Below are 16,432 nucleotides of genomic sequence, written 5' to 3' on the forward strand. Positions count from 1 at the left end.
CTTCTGTTCTGAATTAATCTCTCAATCCTCATCCCTCTGCACTGAGAATTTCAAAATTCTTACTGGACAGAAAAAGGCCATTCAGCTCTTCATTATCTGCACCTGCTCCTAGGACTTCACACATTCTCCCTGTGTCTGCGTGGGTTTCCTCTAGGTGCTCCAGTTTCCTCCCACAGCCCAAAGATGTGCAGGTTAGGTGGATTGGTCAAGCTAAATTGCCCATAATGTCCAGGGATGTGCAGGCTAGGTAGTTAAGCCATGAGAAATGCAGGGTTATGGGGATTAGGGGTGAGGTTGTGTCTGGGTGGGATGCTCTTTGGAGGATTGGTGCAGATCTGATGGGCTGCATAGCCTGCTTCCACACTGCAGGGCTACTTTGATGCTAAGTAATTCAGCTAGTGTCACTCTCCCACTTTCTCCCTGCAACCCTAGACATTTTTCCTGTCTAGGTACTGATCTAGTTCTACCTGGATTGATGTCTTGATTGAACCTGCTCCCACTACTCCCTAAGCACATACCAGGCTTTAACCATTGACTGCATGAAATAAATTCTCTGCTGTCTACTTCTTGATCCTTCCAACTAATGGTAACAGCTTTTCCCTATCCAGTGTTCAGACCCCTCACGATTTTAAACACCTATAAAATCTCCTTTCAACCTTTTCTTCTCCAAATTTCAACTTTGCTCATCTGTTTACAACAGCTGAAGCTCCTATCCTTGGAACAGCGCAGCCTGTTGTAATTTATTTTGATTCCACCATGGAAGTGAGCTTTGAAGTGTAGTGAGGATCAGTATTTAACCCAGCCTGAATGCAGAAAGATCTGAGTTTGATTCCTATTCTAGGCTGTGTTAACTTAATTTCTGCAGTGGCAGTGGAATTTTCCTGCTAGCTGTGTGTTATTAGGTTACACTCTCTCCTTAATATCAGGATGTGGTGTGTTCAGAACCCACATCAGACATGAGCATGTCGTCTGTGCTGACACTTCAGTGGTGTACTAAACCATGGGAGTGCTGCACTGTCAGAGGTACTGTGTCTTTTGGCTGAAATGTTAAAACACCTGCCCTTTAGAGTGGGTGTAAAAGACTCCATGGCTATTTTGCTCTTGAATTAGAGGAACAGGGGCATTCTCCATTGTATCCTCATCAACAATATTTTTCACTCAATTAATAACAGAAAATATTTAGTCATGATCACAGCTATTTGTAGGAGCTTGTGTGCAAAGTAGCTGCTGTGTTTCTTTAATTACAACAGTGACTGCATATCAAAAATGTTTCATTCGTTGAAAAGTGGATGAAAGGGGACAAAAGACATTATATAAATTCTTTAGTACCACTAACTGCTATAACAGAAACTGGTAATTTCGCATAAGCGATCAGCTGGATGAAGACAATGTTACATTTCAGTTAGTGGTAGCTCAGGATTGAGAAAAGCTTAGAAACCAGATATGGATGACTTAACAAAAAGGAGAAACTGGAGGCTGAGTGAAAATGATCAAGGAATGTAAATTCAGACAGTGAAAGCTTCTTTGCTTGTATGCAATGGAAATAACTTGCTAAAGTGGACATAGGTTTCTTAGATGATAAGTCTGGGAATTTATGGGACACCAGATTATTCTGAACAAGTATCCTGTATCCATCATAATAAAAGATACCGCAAGCATCTCAAAATTGGGTGCAAAGGAAGAGAAAGTTAAACCAATCACCAGTGAACATGGATTAGGAAAACTTGAGACCTAGGGATTCGGGTACATAAGTTTTTGAAGTTTGCAATATATATAGACAGGTTGGTTAAAAAGCTTTTACCATGCCTGAGTTCATTGCTCAGACCTTTTGAGTTGGGACATTATGTTGAGGTACAGGGTGTTGGTGAGGCCTCTGGACTACTGTGTCCAGTTCTGGTCACCCTGTTACAGGAAAGATAGTGAGCTAGAAAGGGTTCAGAAGAGATTTTACAATGGTAAATTTACATGGGGCTGGCCTCAACCAGGACCTGGGGTTCATGTCGCACTACAGGTGACCCCACTACACTATACACTCACTCTCTCACACTCACCTACACACTCACGTAGACCCTCTCATACACAAGCTGTCTCTTGTACCCATGATGCACCCTCAGCACTCATCCACACATGCACCGTCTCTCTGGCTTATATTCTCTGTCTCTCTCACTCTCACTCTCACTCACTCATAAATGTTTATGGGGTGAATTTATATTTGCAGAATAACGTTTTATTTTGCTCAAAAACTACATAAATTCATGTAAGACCCATTTTAGAGATAGAACCAGTCTGATTCAGCATTGGGACACAGTCAGACTTTAACCATACCCCTTTAATGCATTGTCTGAGCTGAGATGGCACCTATTGTTAGAAAAGCTGAAGCTATTTTTAGAATGTAACTTAAAAGGAATTCTGGGATTTACATATTAAAGAACTGAAACTAGCACTCTAAAAGATGAAAGACTTAATCTAAATTTAAAATCACACAACACCAGGTTATAGTCCAACAGATTTAATTGGAAGCACACCAGCTTTCGGAGCGACGCTCCTTCATCAGGTGATTGTGGAGGGCTCGATCGTAACACAGAATTTATAGCAAAGATTTACAGTGTGTGATTTAACTGAAATGATACATTGAAAAATTGATTGTCTGTTTAGCCTTTCATCTGTTAGAATACAGTGATAGTTTCACTTCTTTTCATGTGTAAATCACAAAACCCTTTTTTTAAAAGTTGCATTCTCAAGTTAGCTGTTAACAATGGTGATAGCTAGACAATATAAGGTGTTAGCCCCCTGTGTTCTCTGTCTACGACCTGATGTTTAGATTGATTCTAATCTAAAAAGTGAAATAACAGAGTTTTACATAAATTCATGCAGTTTTTGAGCTCAGAGTTCTACATGAATGTATGTCGTTTTTGAGCAAAGTACAATGTAACTCTGCAAATACAAATTCACCACACAAAATATGTGCACATGTGGGTCTTTGTGTGTGTGTGTGTGTGTGTCTGTGTGTCTGTGTCTGGGGTGGGGGTTGTGAGAGTGTGTGTGTGTAGTGAGTGCATAGTGCCTTAAGTCTGTGAGGGGGTGCATGTGTGAATGTGTGTATCTATAAGGGTGTGTGTGGATGTCTGTGTGCACATCTGTATGTACGTGGGTGGGTGGGTGTGTGTGTGGTGATCACCTGTAATGTGACATGGACCCAAGGTCCTCGTCACAATAGACGTTTCTGCACTCTCCACCAGCATCCCCCACAATGATGGCATCGCAGCAACAGCCTCAGTACTCGACGCCAACAACTGCCAGTCTCCAAACACCATCCTACAGCTCATCCGCTTTATCCTCGATCATAACGTCTTCACCTTTGACAACCAATTCTTCATCCAGACACACGGAACAGGCTTGGGGACCAAATTTGCATCCCAATATGCCGGCATTTTTATGCTCCGGTTCGAACAAGATTTTTTCTCTATGCAGGATCTCCCACCAACATTGTACACCAGGTGCATTGATGACATTTTCTTCCTCTGGACTCATGGTGAGGAGTCACTGATAAAACTACACAGTGACATCAACAAGTTTCATCCCACCATCAAACTCACCATGGACTACTCTCGACTGTGTCTCATTCTTGGACACGTGCTTCTCCATCAAGGGTGGACACCTCAGCACCACACTCTACCGCAAACCAACAGACAACCTCACAATGCTACACTTCTCCAGCTTCCACCCAAAACATATTAAAACAGCCATTCCCTATGGACAAGCTCTACGCGTACACCGGATCTGCTCAGATGAGGAGGAACGTGACGGACACCTGGAAGTACTCAAGGATGACCTCACAAGAATGGGGTACGATGCTCGACTCATCGACAGCCAGTTCCGATGTGCCACAGCAAGGAACCGTAATGACCTCCTCAGGAGACAGACACGTGTTGCAACTGACAGGGTACCCTTTGTTGTTCAGTACTTCCCAGGGGCTGAAAAATTATGCCATGTTCTTCGTGACCTGCAACACATTATCAATGAGGATGAGCACCTCACCAAGACCTTCCTCACACCTCCACTGCTTGCACCAGCCACCAAACCTCAAACAGATCATTGTTCGTAGCAAACTGCCCGGCTCTCAGGACAACTACATTCAACCCTGTCACGGTGGACGCTGCGAGACGTGTCAGATTGTGGACATAGATACCACTATTATGCATGGAACACCTCCCACGTTGTACATGGCAGGTACTCATGTGACTCAGCCAACGTTGTCTATCTTATACATTGCAGGCAAGGATGCCCGGAGGCATGGTACATTGGGAAAACCGAGCAAAGGCTACGACAACGGATGAATGGGCACCGCACATCAGTCAACAGATAGGAGGGTTCCCTCCCAGTTGGGGAACACTTCAGTGGTCCAGGATATTCAGCCTCGGACCTTCAGGTGACCATCCTCCAAGGTGGACTTCGGGGCAGGCAGCAGAGGAAAGTGGCCGAGCAGAGGCTGATAGCTAAGTTCGGTGCCCATAGGGAGGGCCTCAACCTCTTGAGGCCTTGGGTTCATGTCACATTACAGGTGATCACCATTGCACTACACACACAGATATTCCTACACACACACACACACACTCTCACATACACACTGACACAGGTGCACACAGACACCCGCATACACCCTTATAGACACATGCACTCTCACATGCATCCCCTCACAGACTTAAGACACTCTGCACTCACTATACACACACACACACACACACACATTCTCGCACTCACAACCCCCACCCCAGACAGACAGACACACACACACACACAAAGACCCACATGCACGCATATTTTGTGGGGTGAATTTGTACTTGCAGAGTTACATTGCACTTTGCTCAAAAACAACATACATTCATGTAGAACTCTTGAGCTCAAAAACTGCATGAATTTATGTAAAACTGTTATTTCACTTTTTAGATTAGAATCAATCTAAACATGAGGTCATAGACAGAGAACACAAGGGGCTACCTTCAACATATTGTCTAGCTATCACCATTGTTAACCGCTAATCTGAGAATGCAACTTTTTAAAAAAAAAGGGTTTTGTGATTTACACATGAAAGAAGTGAAACTATCACTGTATTCTAACAGATGAAAGGCTAAACAGACAATCAATTTTTCAATGTATCATTTCAGTTACATCACACACTGCAAATTTTTGCTATAAATTCTGTGTTACGATCGAGCCCTCCACAATCACCTGATGAAGGGGCAGAGCCTCGAAAGCTGGTGTGCTTCCAATTAAATCTGTTGGACTATAACCTAGTGTTGTGTGATTTTTAACTTTGTCCACCCCAGTTCAACACTAGCACCTTTAAATCGTCCTGACTTGGAAACACGTCACCATTCCTTCAGTATTGCGGATACAAAGTTTTGGAACTTGCTCTCTCATGGCACCGTGAATGTAGCTATACCACGTATTACTGTTTTTTCAGTGTCATTGGGTCAACATCCCGAATGGTGTTGTAGGTCTGCCTAAAGCATATGCACTGTAGTGGTTCAAGAAGGCAGTTCACTGCCACCTTCTCATAGGCAATTAGGGACGGACAATTAAAGATGGCTATGCCAATAATATCCACATCCCCTGGATAAGTTTTTTAAAAATTGACATTTTAGCCCTCTGTTGAGGGTATTAAATACCACCCAAATGGGGATCTCTTCAACATTACTCACTTTGATGCCAAACTTAAACTGACCGCTATAGATAATTATGATCTACAATTTCTTGATGATTCCAGTGTTGTTGCCCACTCTGTCCTGAAATGCAAACCTCTCTTGCTTTCTTCAAATCTCTATATGAGAGACCCAGCCTGTCTTGAATGTTGCCAAAACAAAACTCCTATCAACCCATGCCTGGTCAGCCAAATATTCCACCTGTCGTGTACGTTGAAGTGGAGATTAGAATACGTCGAGCACTTCCCATGCCTCAAGTAGCCAGCTCTCTCAATAGGCCACCATTGAGAGGAATCCAATATCAGATCAGCTGCATTAGCTCAACCTCCTACAAACTACAACAGCTAGTGTTTATCAGTAAAGGTCAACACACATCCTGGTATGTAGTGAAGTTGTCACCAGACTCCCCTACTGCAGTGAGACCTGGATTGTGGATCAGTGACATATGAAATTTCTCTCGCACTCTCATAAGTAATGTTTTTGTTATATTCTGTGTTTAAACAGGAGGACCCTACAAAATCAACAGTTGAAAGCCACCTCCCCAATAAGATGCTATTCTGTCACCACTTAAAAAGGTCAGTGATCCAGCAGAGGTTAGGAAAATGTTGCAAAAGCACTCTGAAACTATAATTGAAGAAGGACAGAGTGAACCATTAACTGAGTGGATCTTGTGATCGATCACTTGTTCAAAATCTGATAACGTTCTTTCAAGCTTTCTCACATTTTGACACTCAGCATCTTCAAGATGGGTCAGAGCAGCAACAGAAAAGAAAGTAAATTCTGCACGAGGTCCAACTACCTCGTGTTCAATGATCTGTGGTCAGGAATTGGCCTGTTCAGATCAGTCACATGAAGGCTCGCGGTAGGTAGTTGTGACCCAAAGGAGATGCCTACGTAAGTCAAGGGATTGCCAACAATCTGATTTTGGAATGCATTGCGGTGGAACATAGTTGGTCTTCCTTAGGTGTGGAATTTCCTACTAAGATAATAATCAGGAAGAGAAATCCGGCTGAATGTTGCTGTTGTTTGACAAAAGGCCTACACTCAAGTTTTGGCTTGGCCTTCCTCTTTTAAGATGTTAACTGGCCTTTCACTATTTATTTTTTTATTTTGAATGTTTCCTCCAGCTGACTCTTAATGACACTCTTTTGCAGTGCTGTGACCAAGGTGATTGACTCAGCACAATGTGGCAATTGAATCTTGGACTTAGTGATCACTGTTTCAGAGTTCCATAATAAGCAACTAATTGCAACTTATGCCACTCGAAGAACCTTCTCAAAAAGCAGCCCTGTTTATCTGTAATCATAGGGACTGAAAACACATTATGGTGTCCCATGCGTGATTTAATGAAAGTACGTTAAAGGGAACAAAAAGCAATTTGTATTTCTACAGTGTCTCTTATGTCCTCCTAAAAATGTTTCACCATCACAAGCTTACTTTTATGAAGAGAAACTTGGCAACCAGCTTTTCTGTCTCCAGATTATGTCAGGGAGTGCATTTCTCGCGAAGACCTCAGAGGAGATTGACGTAAAACCATATTGTAAGTGCAAGTGGGTGAATAATTATGACTTAAAAGATGGTGTGTTCCAACCTCTTTCCTACATGTCTCAGAAAACTAGACACGAAGTAAGTCTCGGGAAGAAAATAGAGGCATTTTTTGAAACATGGGTGCTAAGACGCTATTCTTAAATTTCTCTCTGCAGACCATTAGACAAGTGAACAGGTGCTTGCGAATACAAAAGGAATTCTTAAAAGTGACAGCCACAAAAGTAAGTGAGTATTTTCATTCCATTTGAGCAGAACTGCAAAGCTTTAGAAATCTCTCGTAGAGGTTAAAGTGAAGGGACTGCAGAAAGTGGTGTTAACCTAGGTGTACTTTAATGGCAGATGTTGCAGAGTGTGTCATAATAGATGTGCGAGAATGGCACAAATCACATTAGCATGACAGATCTCCTGGCCCAAGGTGTTGCAGGTAGCAACAGCAAGGCAAGTGTGTTTAAAGATGTGCAGGGCATTGAACCTGTAGGTGGGTTTGTGCTCAGTGAGATGATTTCAGTAACTGGGGATTTATAGCTGGGCTCTGTACTTCCTTGAAAGAAAAGGTTAAATAGTTATCCTTGATGCAGGATAGAGTTAGGTTCAACTGTGGTCCAATCAACTATCTCACTCTCATATGAGAAATAATCACTTTGCCATGAAGCAAATAATGATGCAAAAGATTAGGTATTTGGAAGATGGCCTGAAGTTACTGCACCGGTCCTGCCGAGAATGGAGATTTTTATTTATTCATTCGTGGGACATGGGCTTTGCTGTCTAGGCCAGCATTTATTGCCTATTCCTAGTTGCCATTGAGAATGTGCTAGTGAGCTGCCTCCTTCAACCGCTGCAATGCATGTGCTGTCGGTAGACCCACAAAACCAGTAGAGAGAGAATGTCAAGATGTTGACCCAGCTATACTGGATCACTGGCAATGTATTTCCAAGTCAGGATGGTGAGTGGGTAAGGAAGGATCTTGCAGGTGGTGAGATTTTCATGTATCTGCTGCCCTTGTCCTTCTAAGATGATAGTGGTTGTGGGTTTCGAAGGTGTTGTCTAAGGGGCTTTAGTGAATTTCTGATCTCCAGAAACCATCACTTGGAACAGAAGTAATCTGTTCTCACAGGAACTGATTAACTTTTTACTGTTGTTATGAACCAGACCAAACCCCTTCAAGTCGATGAAAAAGATAGCCTGGATCTCAACTTTGTTATTTTTTAAACAAGTGTAAGGCGTTGTGTTCTGGATTCACTTCGATTGGTCACAACTACCAGGCTTGAAGCAAAACACACTTTATTCTTACACTATAAATGAAATACAAACAAAAGAAATAATTAGAATAACTTAACTTGACTGAAATTCTTAAAATAATAGACTATTTAACTACCAAACAGCAAGTATTCCAATATAGTAACATCCCATAAAAACACCCTTGGCAAAGGCAAACTCAGTAAAACAGATAGAATCACCTGTGAGACAAACGGTGAAGAGAACCCAAGCTTTTAGCTGAAACAGAGAGAGGAATAACAACTTCCATATCCAACTTCAACCCCTCAACAACTGCTGAAAGTTAAACTTAAATTCTGGTTCTGTGGGAATTTGACCCACCCCTCCAGGCTGCCTCTATTGTTCAACCATTTAAAAAATAACAAAACTAGCTGAGCTCAGATCAGACAGTTCTCCAAGTTGACAATACTTGCTTTCAAAAGAAACATGGCAGAACAAATCCTTCTTAAAGAACATCCTGTAACACTATCGACTACTATGCTGACCACTGAGAATTAAACTTGCCGATGTCAATGACTGCCAGTGAGGTTGTTGTGCATCTGATAGCGCACTTTGCTTCCTAAAGCATTCCAGACATTGCAATGAGATGACTGAAGAATTCAGCCACTTCAGAAAGGATTAGAAGGTTCAACACCATACATCATCTCTATATAATGTCCAGTCAAATAGAAAAGCTGAGGTAGCAGAGAAAATCACAAAAAGTATCATAAAGAAATTGAGCAAATCCAGCACAGATTTATACAGGGCATATCTCCAATACAAAGACTACTGTCACTTCACATTCAAACCACTCTTCCATTAGTTAAAAAAAATCCGAAGTGGTAACAGGCAAGAGAACAAAACAAAAGTGAAATTACAGAGACTAAAATTTCAGTTTAAGATTAGATTACTTACAGTGTGGAAACAGGCCCTTCGGCCCAACAAGTTCAAACTGACCCTCCAAAGAACAACCCACCCAAACCCATTCCCCTACATTTACCCCTTCACCTAACACTACGGGCAATTTAGCATGACCAATTCCCTAACCTGCACATCTTCGGATTGTGGGAGGAAACCCACACAGACACAGGGAGAATGTGCAAACTCCACACAGACAGTTGCCTGAGGCGGGAACTGAACCCAGGTCTCTGGCGCTGTGAGGCAGCAGTACTAACCACTGAGCCACTGTGCCGCCCAAATGATGAAATTGCCACATCACTGCCAGAACTGAGCATTGGATAGCAGAGTGCTAATACTCAATGTTCACAACAACATTTCTTACCCCGATCGTATGTGGTAAATGTGAACGGCAAATACACCATCGCAGCTGCACATGTCTACATACAATTGGAGAATTCACTATCTACAGCAGATCTCAGTTACCTTGGTGCCAATGCAATGCTCAGAATGACTACCTGTCTCAGAGGGAGAAAGTGAGAACTGCAGATGCTGGAGATCAGAGTCGAGAGTGTGGTGCTGGAAAAGCACAGCCAGTCAGTCAGTCAGCATCTGAGGAACAGGAGAATCAACATTTCAGGCATAAGCCCTTCATCAGGAATCTGCCTCACTGTTTCCACGGAATAACAGCATTAGCTATGAGCAAAACATTTGCTATGAGAGCATCACTCCCTAGAAAAAGGACATGACCCAGAAATGAACAGATGCCAGAGGAACTGAAGAACATTATGCACCCGTTCCATTAGGAGACCTGCACAATTTAAAGACTACGTCTGCAATACACATGTAGAGACTGATGAAAGTGGAACTGACTAGAATTAACACATTGTTTTAATAGTTTTTCTTCTGATGTATATAGTAGATAGTACATGCATTTTGTTGTTGTTTTATAAAACGTAGGCTATTTCAAAATCCAGGATGGTGGTGAAGTAGGACTCTTCAGCGGGAGCTCACCCATTCTGTCCATTTCTTTACCTTTCTTTCTCTTCTATGTTTTTTTAAAATTTCTGCCTCGAAGTGAAGCCAGCGCTGACCCCCGGCCTCAAGATGAAGCCAGTGCTGACCCCCGGCCTCGAGGTGAAGCCAGCGCTGACCCCCAGCTTCGAGGTGAAGCCAGCACTGACCCCCGGCCTCGAGGTGAAGTCAGCACTGACCCACAGCCTCTGGGTGAAGCCAGCGCTGACCCCTGGCCTCAAGGTGAAGCCAGCGCTGACCCACAGCCTCTGGGTGAAGCCAGCGCTGACCTGCAGCCTCTGGGTGAAGCCAGCACTGACTTCCGGCCTCGAGGTGAAGCCAGCGCTGACCCCCAGCTTCGAGGTGAAGCCAGCGCTGACCCACAGCCTCTGGGTGAAGCCAGCGCTGACCCCTGGCCTCAAGGTGAAGCCAGCGCTGACCCGCAGCCTCTGGGTGAAGCCAGCGCTGACCTGCAGCCTCTGGGTGAAGCCAGCACTGACTCCCGGCCTCGAGGTGAAGCCAGCGCTGACCCCCAGCTTCGAGGTGAAGCCAGCGCTGACCCACAGCCTCTGGGTGAAGCCAGTGCTGACCCCTGGCCTCGAGGTGAAGCCAGCGCTGACTCCCAGCTTCGAGGTGAAGCCAGCGCTGACCTGCAGCCTCTGGGTGAAGCCAGCGCTGACCTGCAGCCTCTGGGTGAAGCCAGCGCTGACCTGCAGCCTCTGGGTGAAGCCAGTGCTGACCCCTGGCCTCGAGGTGAAGCCAGTGCTGACCCCTGGCCTTGAGGTGAAGCCAGCGCTGACTCCCAGCTTTGAGGTGAAGCCAGTGCTGACCCCCGGTCTCAAAGTGAAGCCAGCGCTGACTCCTGGCCTCGAGGTGAAGCCAGCGCTGACCCCTGGCCTCGAGGTGAAGCCAGCACAGGCTTGAGGCCAACAGGGACTCATCTGCTCTACTAGGAAAGACTGTAATTCTGAACTTTTTTATTTCTTTATTCTTCTAATTTATTCCCAAGGATCTCTTCCTAGGTCTCCACCACCAATCCTAGGTACCTTTGCACCTCAGATGGTGCCGATTGTCCAGTGACCCCTTGTGGGAGGTCTGTGTATGGATGTCAGGTGAAGATAGAATTGACTTGAGTTGTTTGTTGCAATATCTCTACCTCTGAGCCTGAGGCTCTGAGTTAAGGAATGTTTGTTTCTAATGCAGCCAAACCTGTTTAAGTTTAAAGCTGAAAATCATTCCAATGGGAAACTGTAAACCTTTCATTGTGTTTGTGAATAGATATAATAATAAATCTAGTTCTAATTCTATTTGGAGAAAGACTTTTTGCCATCGTCCTGTGATGCACTTCCGCTCTAAGTTACTTTGTGTGAAGTCCAAGCCATTAAAACACATTTCTTGAAAAACCCATCATTTGTTTGATGAATGCTGACCAGAAGAGTTTGGGAGTTCCTGTTATACCCAGCTCTTATTAGTTTCATTGGTGACAGTGACAAGGAGAAGCACTTTCATTTTATGTCCTTCTTTCTTTCTCCTGAAGATGGTGACCAGTATAAAGGATTTAGTTCCATGGATTCTCGCAGACTCCCAGACCTGAGTGAAGTGGTTGCTTCTCATACATGAATCAGCAATGGTGAGTGTCATCGGGAAAATTAATTTCTCCCACGGAAGTGTCATCCGTCTCTTCCACTTGTTTCTCTTTTACTCACTTGCTCACTTCTCTGTTCCTTCTCTTTCGCATTCCATGTACTCTCTGCCCTTCTGTGTACTCATCATCTTCTTTCCTCTTGTTGTCTACATTTATATCCCTGTTTCTCCCTTGGTTGCTTCCTCTTTGTATGTGTTCTCCCACCAAATTGGCATACTCTTTGGTTTTATTGGTGTTTTCTGTCTCTCTGGTCTTGCTGTAAACACTGTTCGCTTTATGGTTCTCATCTGAAGGAAAACAAATTAGCTTTCTCAATGCCTCAGGCAGCTTATTCAGCAAGTGGCTGACTCATGCAGTCTAGGAAAGGTCCAAGGTTCAGTCCCTTACCTGTGCTGAGTTAAGTTTCCTTGGACTGGGCTGTCGTGATACGTTTTTGTGTCCTTTGCTTAGTCGAGGAACAAGCGAGCTACGTTTCTACTTCAGATCATTGTCCAGTGACCCCTTGTGGGAGGTCTGTGTATGGACATCAGGTGAAGACAGAATTGACTTGAGTTGTTTGTGGCACAGCGGGTACTTTCTCAACCTTTGAACCCAAGGTTCTAGGTTAAGGAACGTTTGTTCCTAATGCAGCCAAACTTATTTAGGTTTAAACCTGAAAATCCTTCCAACACTTGCCATTGGCAAATTGTAAGAGGGGGGAGAATTCCTGGTTAGTCATCTGGCAGAAAGACACGTGGAGCCTCTACTATCACTAGCTGTAACTCCAAACCATGTTATAGAGTCATAGAGATATATAGCATGGAAGTAGACACTTTGGTCCAACTCGTCCATGATGACCAGATATGATACATTAATCTAGTCCCATTTGCAGCACTTGGCCCATATCCCTCTGACCCCATCCTATTCATAAACCCATCCAGATGCCTTTTAAATGTTTTATTTATACAAGCCTCCACCACCAATTCTGGCAGCTCATTCCATACAAGCACCACTCTCTGTGTGAAAATGTTGCCCCTTAGGTCCTTTTAAACCTTTTCCCTCTCATGGGGTGGCATGTTGGCTCAGTGGTTAGCACTGCTGCCTCGCAATGCCGGGGACCCGGGTTTGACTGTCTGCGTGGAGTTTGTACATTCTCCCCGTGTCTACGTAGGTTTCCTCCGGGTGCTCAGGTTTCCTCCAACAGTCCAAAGATGTGCCGGGTTGGGTGAATTGGCCATACTAAATTGCCCATAGTGATAGGTGCATTAGTAGGGGAATGGGTCTGGGTGGGTTACTCTTCGGAGGGTCAGTGTGGACTTGTTGGGCTGAAGGGCCTGTTTCCGCACTGTAGGGAATCTAATCTAATCACCTTAAACCTATGTCCTCTAGTTTTGGATTCCCCTACTCTGCGGAAAAGACCTTGGCTATTCACTCTATCCATGCCCCTCATGATTTTATAAACCTCTATAAGGACCCCTCATCCTCTTAACACTCCGGGGAAATAGCCCCAGCCTATTCAGCCTCTCCCTATCGTTCAACCTCTCCAACCCTGGCAACATCCTTGTGAATATTTTCTGAATCCTTTCAAGTTTCATAACATCTTTCCTATAGCAGGGAGATCAGAACTGAAACAGGCCTAGCCATTGTCCTATATAGTCACAACATGTCCTCACAAGTTCCATATTCTGTTGCCACATATTCCCTGAATCCCCTAATCCATTTAATGTCATCCTCCTAGTGAAGAGCAGGTTATAACACTGGGAAGAGTGGAAGTGCACATTGAGGAGTGTCAGAGAACCCTGACGAATCAATAAAATTCAGAAGAACTTATTATTTCAACAGATTTTTTTTTAGAAAATTACCAATATTGGAAATCTGTAGTGAAAATTTACCGTATATACTTGTGTAAAAGTCAATCTCATGTAAAAGTTGACACCTTATTTTTGGCCAAAATGTATTTTCCATATATCTCGTGTTAAAGTCGGCCCTACTATGTTGCATTATAAACCTCTTGCAAAGGGAACCTCTTGCTACCTCTTGCAAGCCTCTTGCATGTGCCCATTAACCCACTTAAACAAAATCAGATTCATTCATACCGGTAACTCTACTCATCGCTCTTTGTTTATTATATTGCGTCTTTATTCATTCATAACTCTACTTAGCCCATTTGGTTTCCAACAGCATGTTTTGATTCATTCATTCATTCATTCAGACAGGTACTAAGTCTATCGGTACTTATCGCACTTCGTTCTCTATACATCCAAAAGTTAATATCGTTAAAAAGTTAATCATTTTAACTGTGCCATTACATCTGAATAAAAGTGACATATACTAGCTACATATGTCTTTAATTCTTTACAAGTTTGTTAATGTTGGTGAGGTTCATAGAATACGAGAGTAAATGGGATGGAAACAAAAGAATTTGGCGGGAAGGTTCAAGATGCTTACACATTCAGAATTTAATAAATGTTTCATTTTAAGTGTGTCATTATACCAGGCCAAGACGATGTTGAACAGTGTGATTTTGCAAGACTTCAATGAATCTTTGACATGTTAAATTCTCGTACCGGTATGTATAAATAAAATTTCCTACCAGTAATTCATTCTTGTTTCTCTTGCTTTTATTTGATAATTATCTTTACGGTAATTCATTGTGGGAATTGGTTTAACTTCGTTGGCTGGATGATTGGTTTGCAGGGTAATGTGATGCCAACAGCTTGGGTTTAATTCCTATCACCGGTTTGAGGTTGCCATGAAGGACTCTCCTTTTCAACCTCTTCCCTTGCCTGAGGTCTGGTGGCCCTCAGATTAAATACCACCAGTTGCTTCTCTCTAATAAGAGAGCAGCCTCTATGGTCTGGTAAGACACAACAATTCATTGTGTTTTTCTTCTTTACCTGGGATCAGTTGTGCGATCAAATCGACTTCTAATAATATGATATTTCAAACTGCAACATGAATCTCAGCCCCTCAAAACTTGTACCCGTGTATTACTCCATCCTTTAGTTCAACCTTTAAAAATAGTCTAAAAAGTTTGACTTTTACACGAGTACAAACGGTAATTATCGAGCAATTGACCATAGTTCAATAAGATGATGGGAGTAAGGTTAATCTGTGATGGAACAACTCTTCAACCTAAATTTCTAATCTAGGCTTTGGCCACAGCCTCCCTATTGTCTTCAATATTGAAGGAAAACCAAAGAACTGGAGGGTTACAAATATTAAACCCATTGAAGAAAAGAGAGAGAAAAACAAGGTAACCACCAATAAGCATGAGAAGAGACATCGGCAGACCTTAATCCAGGAGAATGTTAATTGTCACATGGATTAATGAATAACAGATGTGAAACAACAGAGCTTAAAGATTGGTTAGACAGAGTCAAAGCATCACAAAACTCCATCACACTGATTACTTGTTCCGCTCAGACATACACCCACTCGCATTCTCACCCAGTTATCCCTGAATTAACATGTAACCGTCAACTGTCCCCTCTTTCCATTTGGTTTCAGGCATTCTTGCCAGACCCTACTAATGATAACTGTCACCATTCACTTGTTCATAAACTCCAAGTCACCCTACATAGAGGAACCTCAATTATCCGAATGAGACTGGCAGGCACAATTTTGTTTGGACAATTGATTATTCGGTTAATTGATTCAATGCCTTTCCTCTGGGGCTCGGAGTTTTCTGTTAAGTCCACTCCCCTTTCAGGAGTTGAGGCAGCAGCACACCGCACGCTAGCCTCTGACCCTGCCCCCCCCCGCCCGCACCCCAACCCCGTCCAACACCCCTCGGCCACTCCCAACAGTGCTCCCTGCCCACCCCCACCACCCGTCCGCCCCCAAACCCACCCCTCTGCCCGCTCCCAATCCTGTCCAACACCATTTCCCCAAACCCGTCCAACACCACCCCCCCAAACCTGTCCAGCACCACTCCTTTTACCCCCACCCCCGCCCATCCCCCAAACCCATCCAACACCACAACCCACCCACCCACCCCCACCCTGTCAATACCGCCCTCTCTGGGGCACCCAGATTGGACACCAAGAAAAAGACTGCTGCTGCCTTTTGGAGGATGAGTCTCCAATTAGCGCGCACGCACACACATATACACACCCCCCCACACACTCAACTTTTTACTGCAACTTTTTCTCAGGTTCCACCGTTGCCCTGTACAGGACAATTTTGGTGATGTTGCAGCTATACAGGACATTGGTTAATCCACTTTTGGAATATTGTGTGCAATTCTGGTCTCCCTCCTATAGGAAGGATGTTGTGAAGCTTGAAAGAGTTTAGAAAAGGTTTACAAGATTGTTGCCAGAGTTGGAGGGTTTGAGCTACAGGGAGAGGCTGAATAGGCTGGGGCTGTTTTCCCTGGAGCATTGGAGGCTGA

Source organism: Hemiscyllium ocellatum, chromosome 33, assembly GCF_020745735.1.
Source record: "Hemiscyllium ocellatum isolate sHemOce1 chromosome 33, sHemOce1.pat.X.cur, whole genome shotgun sequence".
In the NCBI taxonomy this organism is placed as follows: domain Eukaryota; kingdom Metazoa; phylum Chordata; class Chondrichthyes; order Orectolobiformes; family Hemiscylliidae; genus Hemiscyllium; species Hemiscyllium ocellatum.